We start from the raw sequence: 16,043 nt of genomic DNA, 5'->3' as shown, positions 1-16,043 counted from the left end.
GGAATTTGAATCTTATTTACAATAGATCCAATATCTAATAAGCAGTGGTGCTTCCCCCTCCCCAATTAAATTATTGATTTATTTACTTATGTTAAGTTGTTGCTTAACTTTTTTAGAATGTTAATCAGCCTCTCTTACTAGAGAGTAAGGGGTCCAGGGAGGGGAGAGTATATTTACCTCATAAGCCAGGTAGGCGGCCAGCTCACATATTTAGCTATATCTGACTATCTTCATTAAAACTCTGCAGAAGAATGTTTCAGTAGAGAAATGAATCCCCTATTCTGGAGCTAACCAGGAATATCTGCACTCACCATTCAGTGATGGGGAAATTCTTGCTCTGCCTTTGAGTTGAAACCAAATATAACAATGTCCTTGTTTTAATGGATCTAAACACAGAATCTGAGAATTTCTTTCCCCTTTTTTAAAGTGAGGGATGGCAGCAGAGATTGTTAATGCAGGATCGCTGGGAAGCTGGCAGATGACACCTTGCTTCTAAAATCCTTGGATCCTTTTCATCTGGGCTGCAAAGAATCTTGCAAGCTGGAAAAAAAATCCACAGGGAAGCCCTTGTGTCACCCATAATAACTCGTTCTTCTCCCTTTAATAAAAGTAACTGGTTGTGGTGGTGTATTGCAAATGGGTGAATGAGTTTTTTCATTGGTGCACAGGGATGTTTTGCTATTTCTTTTCCATACAAATCCCTTTCTTCTATTTATTTTAAATTAAATATCATTAAAATAAAATGTGACTGTCATATGCTCAATCCACCCAGGGGTGTTCCTAGACAAGGGGACATAGATATTTGTATGTTTCAGGGAGCTCACCTGGATAAATCTTTGCCTGTTCCTTCCTCCTTTGTCAGAGAAGTTCGGTTCAGTCACAGCTTGGCTGCACAGTGAGCAGTGTCCATATCAGTGCTCCATGGAATATCAACCCTCTCTCTGCTCCCCTTGCTTCCCAAATCTCCCCATCATGAGCCCCGCTTCTCTTCTCCCTGAGCTTCCAGGCAGGGCTAATTGCAGCAGGTTCCTGAGCAGAAATAAGAATGGCAGCACAAGTGCCAAAGACCCAGGCTTATAGAAAACAGACTAACTTTGCAAGTCTGGGTTTAACTGAGGCAGCAATGTGGGGTCCTCCCATGGAGATGGAGAAACAATGGAACTCACAGCTGCTTTGTATTTCTGTGCAGCAGCAGAATATTGTTACCTCCAGCTTATCTCCACAAACCAGCTCCTTTTCTCATTGCGCTATCCCTCTGCCCTGCTCCCAGTTTTCCCTCATAGCCCTTATCATGACCACTGCTGGGACCAGCCCTGGAGGGACTTGTCTTCACTGGGAAAAGGGATTGTGTTAGAAAAGGTGTTGATGAATGAACAGGGAAGGCAGTGCAGACCAGTGGCTAGAGGACTAGGGCATAGGAGACATGGATTCTATTCCTGTCTCTGGCCTGTTGGGTGACCCACAGGCCTGCCCTGAGAGGGAGTTTGACCAATTAGGGCAAGTTCTGCATCAAATATTGGCATGTAACTGGAATATTGGCATTGTATTGGCATGTAACTGGAAGCAAGAGGTGTATCTGACCCCCTCTAAGAACTCCTCCCTCTGCTCTTTGCCTATCAGGGTGGGATTCAGACACATAGCACCACCCAAATAGTGGTTTTGACCAATCAGTTCTGGGATTAGTTGACCCATACGGAACAGGATCATGTGACCCCCTCTAAGAACTTGTCCTGCCATCCTCTGACAATTGGAGTGGACTTCAGCCCCACATTATCACCCCAAGAGTGGGCTTAACCAAACAGCACAAATTTTCGTGAGAACTAACCCATATGGGAGAGGGGCAAGTGACCCTTCTAAGACCTCCTCCTGCCACCTACTACCAACTGGAGTGGATTTCAAACCATGGTCCTTTATGGAAGGGAAACACGTACCGATCAGAACAGGTTTAGCACAAAACGAAATTCGACAAAGACAAATATAGGTTCTATACTTAGGGAAGAAAAAACAAACACACAAATAGAGAATGGGGGATAACTGGATTGGCAGCAGCAGTGCTGAGAAGGATTTGGGAGTTGAGGTGGATCACAACCTCGACATGAGTCAACAATGAGATGCTGTTGCCAAAAATTCAAATGCAATTTGGGATTGCATTGACAGAGACATAGCGTGCAAATCACAAGAGGTGATAATATGACTTTACTCAGCACAGGTTAGGCTTCAGCTGGAGAACTGTGCCCAATTTTGGCACAGCTGTATAGGAAGTATGTAGAGAAACTGGGAAGGATCCAGAGGTGAGTGACAAAGATGATCAAAGGGATAGAATGCATGCCATATGAGCAAAGGCAGAAGGAACTGGGTATGTTTAGTTTGGAGAAAAAGAGATTAGCGGGGGACATGTGGACTTCAACTACTTGAAAGGCTGCCATAAAAATGATGGAGAAAAATTATTCTCTCTTGCCATAGAGGGCAGAAGAAGACAGAATGGTGATGGTGTGGACTAGCCACAGAGGTCCCCTGCTGTAGGTCTCCGGGTCCTGGCACTCCCATCCCAGGAAAGGATCAATGGAACTAATTACTTTGACAGGCCTAGGGAGGCTTTAAAGGGTTAGCCAATCAGAGAGGCTGCAGGGAGCAGCCAATCAGGACCCAGGAAGGTCATATAAAAAGGAGCTGCAGTGCCAAAGATAGTCATTTCCTAGCTAGAGCCAGAAGAGTGAAAATGGTGTTTCTGGGTGTCCAAAGGGAACTGCAGCACCACAGACAACTGAGTGCTGGCTGGGACATGAGAACAGGCTCCTGGGTGGTTGCTGGGCCTGAACACAGAGGAGCCCTGCACTTAGGGTGAAGCTTTGGTGAAGGTCTGGGGCTGTGTGGAAGTGGCCCGGGGAACTGAAAGTGGTTTAGTTCAAGAGACAAGGCAATTCATGGCTGCTGTTATAATGTTCCCTGGGCTGGGACCTGGAGTAGTAGGTGGGTCTGGTTCCCCTCCTCCCTCCCCTGCAACGCCCAACATAGGTCATTGGGGAAGTGGCCTAGAATTGGACAGTGATAAAACCCTGGAAGGGGAACTGAAATGTTACGTGGCCCAGCTGGAGAGTTGGGGCCAGAAGGGCAACGAAAGGGAAAAAAACATTGTCTCCATTAAAGAAGCCCTGGGGGTAGGGCCCGGATACTAGGGCTGGGACTGTTTGAAAACTGTGGACACATCCAACCACAAGAGGGCGCTTCTGAGATGTTACACTATAGCATAGCAGATTTAGATTAAATCTCGGGGAAAACTTCCTAACTGTAAGAACAATAGTACAATGGAACAAACACCCTAGAGAAGTCATGGAATTTCCTTCATGGAGGTTCTCAAAAAGAGTCTAGATAGTCATGTCTCTACTGACACAGTAAAACCTGCATCTTGGCAGGGGGTTAGAATATATGATTCTTGCGGTCACTTTTATCCCTATAGTTCTGTGAGTCAATGATTCTAAGGGTCTTGGCGGATCTACAGAACCATCCCATATCACTGCATCAAAGTGGCTGTCTTGGCTCAAGAGCATGTCTTCAGAAATCACAGAAATACTGAGAAGAAACAGCCTCCTTCAACACACCCACAAGAACTATGAGATTTGTTTGAGATTTTGTGTATTCTTGTAATACTGTTCTCCCCTCCACAGTACGGTCAAAAAAAAGAGAAACCCTTAGACAGCAGTTTAAACAAGTTCAAAATTTAAAAAAAAAGAGACCGCTGAAATGGAATATTCTCCAGCATCAACAACAGACAGACATTTGAACCCCCGTAAATATATTTTGATTTTTTTTAGTTGTTTACACAATTTTGGTTTGAATCAAATACATACGTGTCGGTGGGTTTTGGAGATTATTGAGCATTTTTTTGGTGAACACTGTAAAATGTTTATCTACTGGTAATCAGGCCTGGGCAGCTCTCATGATGATATCATAGTCAGCTACAGAGGCACTGCTGAGACCTTTAACAACATCGCCAACACAAAACTGCAGAATCATAGAATTACAGAATTGTAGGAGCGGAAGGAACCTTACAAGGCCATATAGTCCAGTCCCCTGCACTTATGGCAGAACCAAGAAGAGCACAGGCAAAGCATTAGGACAGTCCAAATCTCAGCTACATCAAGCCAAAGGACAAAACAAAGATCTCTGGTAAAAAGCAACAGTGCAAACACATCTCAGTTCTTCACTGGTCAACATCACACCAAGCCCTGCGAAAACTGTGAATGAGAACACAGAGATTAACAAACCAGGAGCATGTGCTTTAGGGGTTTTAAATGAAAAACAAGGATTGAAATCTCATGCAGTACATGCATATCTCTTTAAGAACTATCTGAAAATTGTTATGAACTATTCTCTTCCCTCATTAAGCTAGACACAGCTCTTCAGTGTTCTGAAAAAGAAACATGGTGCTTTGTTCAGAAAACTGATGGCCGGTGTATCTTCCCGGGTCCTAAAAGAAAGGATGGCTGGAAACGACATCAACAATGTAAAAGCTCTTGTGGATGACTGAAAAATACTTTATTTTTCCAGAGGGTGGTTCTAATTCTGAGCAGGCATGACTAGTGAAGGAAATAAAAGTTGGCTGCAAGTGTTTTTTGGGTAAGACCTGAAATATTCATTGACCTGGGAGGTAATGCGTCTGATCCTTTAGGATTCATAGAACTTTTTATATGATAAACAAAATTTTCAATAATCCTCATCATATTTGATTTGGCTGTCTAAGAGGAAGCCCAAGGCTGGGTTGCTTTAAGAGAACTGAATTTCTGGCTTCTGGATAACCAGTAAGGTATTGTAGAAGCTGTTTTGTTGCTGAGTTGGTGAATCTAAGTATTAGAATAACCACCAGTTTGGGGATTGTTCTTTGCAGTTTGCCCTAACTGAGCAATCTCAGCATGGACCCCCTGGGACCCTGGTCACAGATAGCTTCCACAAGATCTCCTGAAGTAGCTGTAGTTTCCAGGGGTGGGGGTAAACAGCAAGCACGACACAAAGGGGCCAACAGCCCCAATTCCAAACAACCAAGCACATCCAGTGTCTGCACTACACATAAACAGGCAAAGACCAGGTCATCTGTATGGTTTACCAGGTCAAATGCTTCTGCTGCTTTTGATTCAGTGATTGCTGTTTGAAATAAGGACTTTAGGTCTTCTTCATCTCTTAGGCATTCAACAGGGAAAAAGCTTAAGAATCTAGCTTTTTATTTGTTTCAAAAACAAGATTCTCCAGAAGATAGGAAGGCCTTAAATCAAAAGATAACAGAAACACAGGTAATGTTTGTAAGTTTGGAAAAAGTTGTGAAGGGTAAAGGACAGTTGTGACTAAATATGAAACCTAAAAATGTAAAAAGAGGGAGGAGAAAAAAGTGGGAGAGATCTAAACGGTTGAGGAGTTTGGCAAAGAAACTTAAAAAAGCACTTTAGGGGAAAAAAGGGATGGTCACAAAATTCCCCCAGCCAAGAAAGGGAAATGGCCATAGACCTCCCCTGCCGACCTCTGCTTCTGAAGGAGTGGAATCTCCCATTTGTAATGCATCTGAGAAGTTTCCTTAGGTACATCTGGAAAGTGTGAGACAGTGGATGAGGCACAGAAAAGAAATTTAATGCTTATGTGTATTTTCAGGAATTTTGTTTCGCTAATTTAGACAGCTTGACAGACTTCCCTCTGGAAATGGTGGCCATTAGCATTGCTGTTCAAAGTTTGGTAGACTATCTTACTTTCAGTTGGGGCCCAAAGATGTACAGCTACGCTTAGATGCTCCGGGGTGAAACCACCCTCTCTACTCAGATACATTGGGAAGATTTAAACACTAGATTATTTAAATAATGTCATCAACATATTGCAGAGTAAGGCAGAGATCATGGAGTCTGGGACACTAAGGCTTGTTAGACCCTTAAAGACAATCATGTACAGTAAAGTAATCAGAAAAAAAAAAGGAAACGTAATCAATTTAACCAGGGTAAGAATCTGTGTTTTGCTGGTAGTGTTCTGGGGTCTTTATGAAATAAAAACCACCACAGATGCCCAAATATTAGAGGGAGACAAACATCTCCATCAGTTTTTTGGGCTCCACCAGGAGTTGGGGCTTTCAGACCGAAAAATGATCAGCTTTACCGATGTGAGCGCTTTCTGAAGAACACTTAGGCACAACTATTAAAGTAATGCCACATGAAAGTGGGAAGTGGTGCTTTTTACAATAGCTGGGGAATGACACCTAAGATTGTCTTTGTTCTGTTACAAGACAAACATTGTTATGGCATCCTAAATATTAAAGCCTTTATAGGAGCACCATATTTGTGCAAAAGCTGCCATGCTACATATAGCCACAAACACCAGCTTGCCTGTAAAAACCACTGCCAGAAGTGTATTAGCACTGAGTGCCTTGAAGTGTCTGAGAAAAGAATGAGATGTCCCAGGTGTAAGCTATTTTGCAGGTGTGAGGCCTGCTTAGCAAGAGACCGCTCTGGCAGCAGATGGTAAAGTTGACTGTAAAACTAGAAGACTTTGTGATAAGTGCGGCTTCTACAATGTTAAAAACCATCAGTGTAAAAGCAAGAAGTGCCCCTAGTGTAATCAGAAGACAAGCAGCATACACGGCCATGAGGGTTATATGCGTAATATCTGCTCTCCAAAAAAGGGGAAGGATTATGTGTTTTATAATTCTAGATGCATACAAGAAACAAGGGTACATGTGACAAATTGTGTTTCTCCCTTGCATTTAGATAAAGAAAGCAGCTTGGAATTTAAGAGGGAAGAAAGTGTCAGTGAGTTTGTTCAGTCTTTAGAAGGCAAGCATTTTAATGGATATAATTATAACACTAAAGATTATGACAGTTATTTCATCCTTAGACAATTGATTAAAGAAAAAATGGCTGTCAGGTCTGTAACGCAAGGCAGGAAACTAATGTATGTGATGGCAGCAGACTCAGAAATCAGATGTATAGATCCTTTAATTTTCTGGCCCTGAAACACAACAAGTTACCCCAAGGCTATGGGGCTCGAGGGAGTCAAGGGGTATTTTCCGCATTTTTCTGCTCTGCTGAAAATCTGAAATACATGGGTCTTATGCATCCGACAGAGCACTCTGAAGTAGAATACATGATGCCGGGAGGAAAAAATGGAATTTCTGAACTGGTACCAACATAAGCACCAGAATGAATTCGATCTGCAGAAAGAACTGTGCTATTATTGACAGAAATGTTAAAATTTTGGAAGAGGCTTGTGACCAGTTCAGAAAAGAAAGCATGAAAATGAAAAAGAAGCAGTTTGTTAAAAACCCAAGACAGTATTGTGAGGCTGTATAGCCCTCTTTCAGTACATTATATTAGCATCAATTTGCATGGCCATGTACTGATTTATTTTTTTAAAACCCACAAAATTATCATAAGCAGCAGAAGAGAGATCCTGTGCCCACCATTCATTGGCTATTGTACATAGCCAACGCAGAGAACATCCAAATTCAACATGCTTTTTCAGGGTGAGGAGCTTAAAGTGGGGTCCTATTTTTTGGTTGGCTATGCTATCATGGTTGATAAGCTCAGGTTGGACGCTCAGGGCTTCTTGTTCCGCACGCTCGTCCCACAGGGCTTGGGTCTCTTCCTTTGGGGGTCCGCTAATAAGGGCCTCCACCAGCTCTTGCTCTCCAGTCAAGGGCCCTGGGGTGGACGGCTCGCCCATAGCTTCCCTCTCTCTTCTCAGGATCTGTTGTCTAGGGGTTTTCAGCTTGGGGGTTTGTAGCCCCTTCTTCGGGGAATCTCCCCTTTTCCCTATCTTGGGCTTTCTCCTCTGCCCACTTTCCCTCCTGGGGAAGATCATGTGTCTGAATTGTCTCCTGAAGATCAGTGTGACTGAATTTAATTTTTCCTGTTTCATTAAACCTTGCGCGCATATAATAGTGGAAGTGCCATACTTCTCCACAGAGATTCATGTTCAAGTCAACAAGGTATGAGTCAACTAGCTTTTGGGAACCTTGTGAATATTGTTAGTCAGATAAGTCCATATCATTTAGAAAAGAAAATCTACTTGATACTTCTTTGTACACTTCACCTTTCCTCTTCATATGAGCTTCAAGTGTATTAATTATAGCGTAGTAAGAGATACATGAAATTTGTCTCTACGATTCAATGCTGTTTCTGATGCACTGCTATCGTTTGCTTGTTTTTTCCTGATTCGCTTGCGGGACTGGGCTTCTTTGTAGTTAGTATGAGGCAAGATATCTTTTGATAGGTCTTCAAATCTTTCAAAATCATTCCTCAAAGTGTGTAAGTGGTCTGCTAATGATTGACAGAGGTCTGCACATGTGTTCAAATCCAATTCTTTTTCTTGGAGAGCCTGACTTGTGTGGTAAAAGTGTTGTAAAATTTTATTCCACATGGTCAACAAATTATACAACATACACTATTTATATATATATATATATATATATATATATATATATATAAAAACTTTTATTACTTATCCCACCTAAACCAGGGGGGCGCCCTACTAGCGTAGATCAAAATAATGCGAGGAAATCAGATCCTGTCATCTATTACAATAAATTTATGCTTACAATAATAAAACATAAATTTATTGCAATACATGACAGGATCTGATTTCCTCGCATTATTTCGATCTATGCTAGTAGGACGCCCCCCTGGTTTATGTGGGGATAAGTAATAAAAAGAGAACAGAAAAACGGGGGAAGTGGAGTGTAAGGAAGTCTAACAAAGTTCTGATTTTCCCCATGATGACTACTTCAATGCTTTTTTTAAAATATCAAATATCAATTTAAAAAAAAAATCTAATTTTTTTTGGTGCCCCCTGCTTTGCTGGTGCCTTAAGCACGTGCTTAGTCTGGCCTATCGGGTAATCCAGCCCTGGTTACAACCCATATCAATTGTAACTTTTTAAAAAATGCTTAGAACATAATATGAAATTAAAAAAAATACACAATAAAACACAAAAGGCTTGTATAGTTGCTTTATATATTACTTTGATTAAAGGAAACAAATGTGTAGGCTTTAAAAGCCACAGCAGTCTAAAAAGACACCTTTTTAACAACATAAAATAAGAAGAAAAAACATTTTATGGTTTTTAATAATAAGTTTAACACGGGTTATTTTTGAACCATGAAGCTTGTTTTAAAAAGCTGTTTAGTTACCATTAAACAGAAGCCAGGGCCATGAAATTAATTACAGGGAACGAGGTGTAGATTTTAAAGTCTCCTGATTACAGAAACGTTAATGGCCACATTACCATTTACATTTTTTTATTAACTGTTTAAATGGCCTAATTATAAATAAAATAAGAACTTTTTTACAATTAAAGTCTGAAGAAATATGTAGCAACATGTCCACTCCTTTTTTTCCTAGAAAAAATGACCCTCACACCCCCTAGTTTTTCTGAAGAAATGCCTTTTTACATTTTATTATTAGAGGGCCCCAAACCCTTTTTTTAAAATAGAGAGAGAAAGTTTGCTATTGCGTTCAAAGAAATATTGCTGACACAAGACTTCTGTCATCATGGGGAGCAACGACATGGTCAGAAAAATTACTATTGTGTGCGTGCCACCATGGTTTTAAATGCATTTTGGGTTGTTTAGCCAAAAGATTATAGCTTTTTATTTGAAATACCAAAATCCACACTGGAAGCTTTAAGAAATTTTGATAAGATGTTTAATACGTTACACAAATATGGTCTATTTTTAAAAGAAATGTTTTTAAGGCTTTTATTTTTTTTTTTAACTAGACCAAGATGGAAGTCAAAATCAACAAATAGTTTTTCCTGACATTACAGAAGACGGTATGAGTTGTTCTTTTTTGTTCTGAGGAAGTGAGCTGTAGCTCACGAAAGCTTATGCTCTAATAATTGGTTAGTCTCTAAGGTGCCACAAGTACTCCTTTTCTTTTTGCGAATACAGACTAACACGGCTGTTACTCTGAAACCTATCTTTTTTCAATATGTGCTTGAAATAACTGTTATTGAAATTAGTGTACATTTCCCCCCCCCCAGGAGTTATGCATTGGCATGTGTGCGGGAGGGGAAGGGGGGGGAGGGGGCTGCATTTGTTGCTGTTAGTAAAAAAGGAGCTGCCTTTTCCCCAGAGGTTTTACCATGAAAAAGGGTTTGCTGACCGTTGCTGAGAATGTTGGAGTTATACTGTACCCGTCTGGCGTACGTGGGAATAGCACTTTGTTAACGTATTTGAACACGGGTTTTTCAGCACCATGAATCTAAAAAGTGTTTCAGGTTTCAGAGTAGCCACCATGTTAGTCTGTATCCGCAGAAAGAACAGGAGGACTTGTGACACCTTAGAGACTAACACATTTATTTGAGCATAACACCCACTATTTCGTGTTCTCTTTGTATATAAAATCTCCCCACTGTATTTTCCACCGCATGCATCCGATGAAATAGCTCAGGAAAGCTTATGCTCTAATAAATTTGTTCATCTCCATGGTGCCACAAGTCCTCCTGTTCTTTTTAAAAAGTGTCTCAGTGTCATGGGATGGGTTATGTGTAAAAGATTTTGAAAGAGATGTATGGGGGGGATTGTTTGTTGCTGTTAGTAAAAATAACATACAGGATTATGTGTTAAAAACCTTTTTGTTTCTGTGTATTGGCAGACTTACTGTTATCCTACGAGAAGAAATATTGAAGGAGATGTTGCTTAAAGTCATCAAGAAATTTCCCTCTGAATGAGCTACAGTTTCCAGGGGTGGGAACAAGAGGATCAGACCCCCCAATTTTGAACAGCCTGCTCAACTAAACTATTCATTAAACAGAGCGAACCACCTTTAAAAAGGGCCAAGAATTCTTCCTCGGAAGCAGCTACAGTTTCCAGGGGTGGGAACAAGGGGATCAGGACCCCCCCATTTTTGAACAGCCCTGCACATCCAGAGCCAAGAAACCTACCTCTGAAGCAGCTGCAGCTTCCAGGGATGTTGGTAAGCGACACAAAGGGGTCAAAGCCCCCAGTTCGGAACACCCCAATGCCTTCACAGCACAGAAGTAATCAGCTTTAGAAAGGGTAAAGACAAACAACCCTGTAGCAGCAGCAATGTCCAGGGGTGGGCGTGAGCGGGGTCAAGGGGATGGCCCCCCTGATTCTGATCACCGCAGACCTGTTGCTACAAATAACAACCTACTTGCAGGTCTTGCTGCATCAGTTGTTGTTTGTAACAAGCTGTTTAGTGTTTGTACGTCTCTTAACCGTTTAACAGATAAAAAGGTTTCAAAGCTAAGTCTTGAGGCTTTTCAAAAGCAACATTCTCCAGAAGAAAGGGTGGTTTTAGACCAAAAGATAACAGAAACGTTTGTGCTGTTTGTAAAGGTAGAAAGCATGGTGAAGGGGGAAGGGTGGGTGTGACTAAACATGAAACCTAAAAACAAAAAGAGAGGGTGGGGGGAAAAAAGTGGGAGAAATCTAAAAGATTGAGGAGGCTTTTGGCAAAGAAACTTTTAAAAGCCAGAGTTCTTTTAAGGAAATGACCCCCCAGTCAAGGAAGAGAAATGAACATAGACCCCCGGGCTCCTGCTTCTGAAGGTGCAGATTCTCCCGCTCCGAATACACCTCCTCAGGTATATTTGCAATGTGTGAGACCCTGGATAAGACCCCTAAGAGAATTTAATGCTTATGAATATTTTCAAGAATTGCATTTTGCTAATTTGGACAGAGTAACGGGGTTCACAGAGGCCATGACGGCCGTTGGCACCGCTATTCAAAATTTGCTAGATTATATTAATGATCAGGTGGGGCCTGGAGATTTTGTACAGCTATGCTTAGATTCCCCGGTGCGAAATCACCCACTCTTTTCTTTAAGGAGACCCTGGGAAGATTTAAACACTGTAGATTTTTTAAATAAAGTCATTACGGTGTTGCACAGTAACACACAGATTGTGGGGTCCAGAACTCTAAGACTGGTTGTTACTATTATAACACAGAATACAAAGTGAATAGTGCTCACTTTATATTTATTTTTTATTACAAGTATTTGCACTGTAAAAAAACAAAATAGTATTTTTCAATTCACCTAATACAAATACTGCAATTCAATCTCTTATTCATGAAAGTTGAACTTACAAATGTAGAATTATGTACAAAAAATAACTGCATTGAAAAATAAAACAATGTAAAACTTTAGAGCCTACAAGTCCACTCAGTCCTACTTCAGCCAATCGCTCAGACAAACAAAGTTGGTTACAATTTGCAGGAGATAATGCTGCCCACTTCTTGTTTACAATGTCACCTGAAAGTGAGAACAGGTGTTCACATGGCACTGTTGTAGCCGGCGTCGCAAGATATTTACATGCTAGATGCACTGAAGATTCATATGTTCCTTAATCTTCAACCACCATTCCATAGGACATATGTACATGCTGGTGATGGGTCCTGCTCAATAACGATCCAAAACAGAGCGGACTGATGCATGTCCATTTTCATCATCTGAATCAGAAGCCACCAGCAGAAGGTTGATTTTCTTTTTTGGTGGTTCGGGTTCTGCAGTTTCCACATCTGAGTGTTGCTCTTTTAAGACTTCTGAAAGCATGCTCCACACCTCATCCCTCTCAAATTTTGGAAGGCACTTCAGATTCTTAAACCTTCAGTCGAGTGCTGTAGCTATTTTTAGAAATCTCACATTGGTATCTTCTTTGCATTTTGTCAAATCTGCAGTGAAAGTGTTCTTAAAATAAACAACATATGCTGGGTCATCATCCGAGACGGCTATAACATGAAATATATGGCAGAATGCGGGTAAAAGAGAGCCGAAGACATATAGTTCTCACCCAAGGAGTTCACTCACAAATTTAATTAACGCATTATTTTTTAACGAGCATCATCAGCATGGAAGCATGTCCTCTGGAATGGTGGCCGAAGCATGAAGGGACATACGAATGTTTAGCATATCTGGCACATAAATACCTTGCAACGCCTGCTACAAAAGTGTCATGCAAATGTGTGTTCTCGCTTTCAGGTGACATTGTAAATAAGAAGCAGGGAGCAGCATCTCCTGTAAATGTAAACAAACTTGTTTGTCTTAGCAATTGGCTTAACAAGAAGTAGGACTGAATGGATTTGTAGGCTCTAAAGTTTTACATTGTTTTGTTTTTGAGAGCAGTTATGTAACAAATAAATCTACATTTGTAAGTTGCACTTTCATGATAAAGAGATTGCACTACAGTACTTGTATGAGGTGAATTGATAAACAAAAGAAATAGTATTTTTCATTTTTACAGGGCAAATATTTGTAAGAAAAATAATAATATAAAGTGAGCACTGTACACTTTGTATTCTATGTTGTAATTGAAATAAATATATTTGAAAATGTAGAAAAAATCTGAAAATATTTAATAAATTTCAATGAGTATTCTATTGTTTAACAGTGTGATTAATCATGATTAATTTTTTTAATCACAATTAATTTGTTGAGTTAATTGCATGAGTTAACTGCGACTAATTGACAGCTCTAATATTTTTCCTTACTTACAAACCGGGGAAAACTCCATAAAGTCTTCCTGGTTCTTCAGTTCAATTTCAGGTTGGAACATGGGGTTCAGTATCAGTTATACCTCTTTATCAAATCAGTGTAAATGGGTTGTCTCTTCTGAAAATGCACAGGTGCATCCCAAGGACATTTAGGCCTCTTGGCATCTGTAGGCATGTTGTAAAAGGACATGCTCACAATCTATAGGTTCCCAATTTGAAACCCAACTTTCCAAATAGCACAGATTTATACAAGTCGATCAAATGATCATTGGCTAGAATTTTTCAAGTAACCCATTCTACAAAAGCCAATTTCTAATTAGCTCAACAAAAGAGCAATATTGTTGTAAACGGAACAATGGTCAAAAGCCATGCCATAATTGATTCGGTAAATATATTCTATGATGTAATTATAGAACAGATTCTGATTGGCCCAGCGGGCAGGCATGGTTTGCCCCCAAGGTTCACTGACTTGTTCACCAGAATTGTTTGGATTTCCCGGGAGGTAGCCAACCCGGGTAAACTGTTCTTCTCTCCTCTCCTCTCCTCTTCTCTCTCTGCCATGCGCTAAGTGATACAGGTTTTCTTGCTGCTTCTAAACTTTCTCTCTTTCTATAACAACTTTTTGCTTTTCTCAGCTGTTCTCATTCTTTTTTTATTTTCTCTAAAAAACACATGCTCTATTCTATTTGAAAATAACCATTTTTATTTTCTAAAAAATCTCTGTTTTTTCTCTAAACACTTTTAAAACTCTTTCCTGTCATAACCCGCTTTATTTAATACCCTACATGTATAACCCTTATGTTTTCTAAATTACTAATATTTTTTTTCTGAAACACATTGAGAACTTTCTCTTTACAGACATTTTCCCTGTCATAATCTGCCTTATTTTCTAAGATATCTACAAATACCCATTAAAAGTATTTTTCTCTAATAACCTGTTATTCCCCGATCTTTAACATGTAAACACACACATAAATTATCACCTCTAGAATTCCCCGTTCAAAAAAAATAAAAAATGAAAAAATTCAAAATGGCTGACCACATCAAAAGTATACATGTCCAGATATGATACCAGAGGGTGGGAAAAATATGAAAAAGGGGCATGAAAATGTGTCAGATGTATATGGTGACGAATGCTATAGCGTGGTGATTGATTGAACAGGGTTGAACAGCCTCAGGACTGCGGTGGGTAGGAGCAACATTTAGAAACGGAAGCGTCTGAATGAGTCCATTTTAGTCTAAATGCCTGATTCTCTGTGGGACTCTGCACAAACATTCTTGTGAAGACTCACAGTTGGGAATACTTCGTTAATCACCAATTGCCAGGATTAGACATGTTAGAAAGGCCGGTCCTTTTGGAATTCAGCCCAAATATCCAACACCTCATCCTTTCGGAAATTTCAATTTGAATATTTTAAATTGGATTTTAGCTGTGCTTTCATTAACTATCCACTCAAGACAGACAGGAGCCCAAAATGTAAACTGTATTGTTTCATTACTTCCTTGTTCTCTACCTCTTGTTCTATCTCTCTCTGTTTTTCTCTCCTCATATACATGGATTATAAATTGTTTGGTGCAAGGAGTGTGTCCTAGTTACACCTCAGTAGAAAGCCTGAGATAATAAGGTCCTAGTCTGTCACTAGGACTCCAAGGGCCTAATACATTTCTTTAATAATACTACTAATTATTATTAATAATAATAATAATAAATAAAAAATACAGATACATTTTCTTTTCTGCTGAAACTGTTCCAACACCACACAGTTGCATTTCCAGTAATTAAGACAAATAATTAAGACAAGTACACAGATTATTATCTGGGAGACAGTGTGACTAGGACAATGGGACAATAATCTGTCACATCAAAATTGTGTGTTTTATTCCCAGACTGTGAACTCTCTCCATGGGGCATGAGACATTGTGTAATAATAAGGGATGTGAAGGCTCTGAGTACTTAATATTAGTCAGAAGTAGAAATTAGATTCCAGTTCATGGCCTCCAGGTTCCCAGCCCAATTCACCATCCCTTAGTCCAAAGGGTATTTCACTCACAGTTTTTGGGGTGTGGGTTTGTGTGTGACCAAGGCAGGGGCAGTTCTTTTCTGCCCCCTGGATGAGGCGATCGCCAATAGTATAATACACAAAAAATACAATCAAAATCAGGAACCATCTCCAAGTTCAAATCTAACACCCCAACAACTGTGAGTGAAATTAACAAGGATGTCAGAATTGGCCCCTTAACCCACGGGCTGAACTGCGGAGTGAACAGCTAAGTTTAAAATGTTCTTATGCCGCCTGCAGGCATCTTGGGCAGGCTTCTCCTTCAGCCAGTCCCCCTGCTCCCTGCTGCAAGCTAGAGGGGAGCCGCTGCAGCCCCTGCTGAGTGCCAGCTTAGGGGGAGGGGAAGCACGGAGCCCAGCTGCGTCGCAGCCGGGCGGAAGGAGGAGGGAGGACAAGGAGAAAAATGTGACAGTGAGTTTTCACTTTTTCAGTTATTTTTTCACTTATTCCAGTGTTAAAGTTTTATTACCGACAGCGCTGGTAGTAGTAGTCGTAGCTTT

The sequence above is a fragment of the Lepidochelys olivacea genome (genome assembly GCF_965140295.1).
Source record: "Lepidochelys olivacea isolate rLepOli2 genome assembly, chromosome: 3".
In the NCBI taxonomy this organism is placed as follows: Eukaryota; Metazoa; Chordata; order Testudines; family Cheloniidae; genus Lepidochelys; species Lepidochelys olivacea.
Note: the sequence above shows the minus strand (reverse complement) of the source record.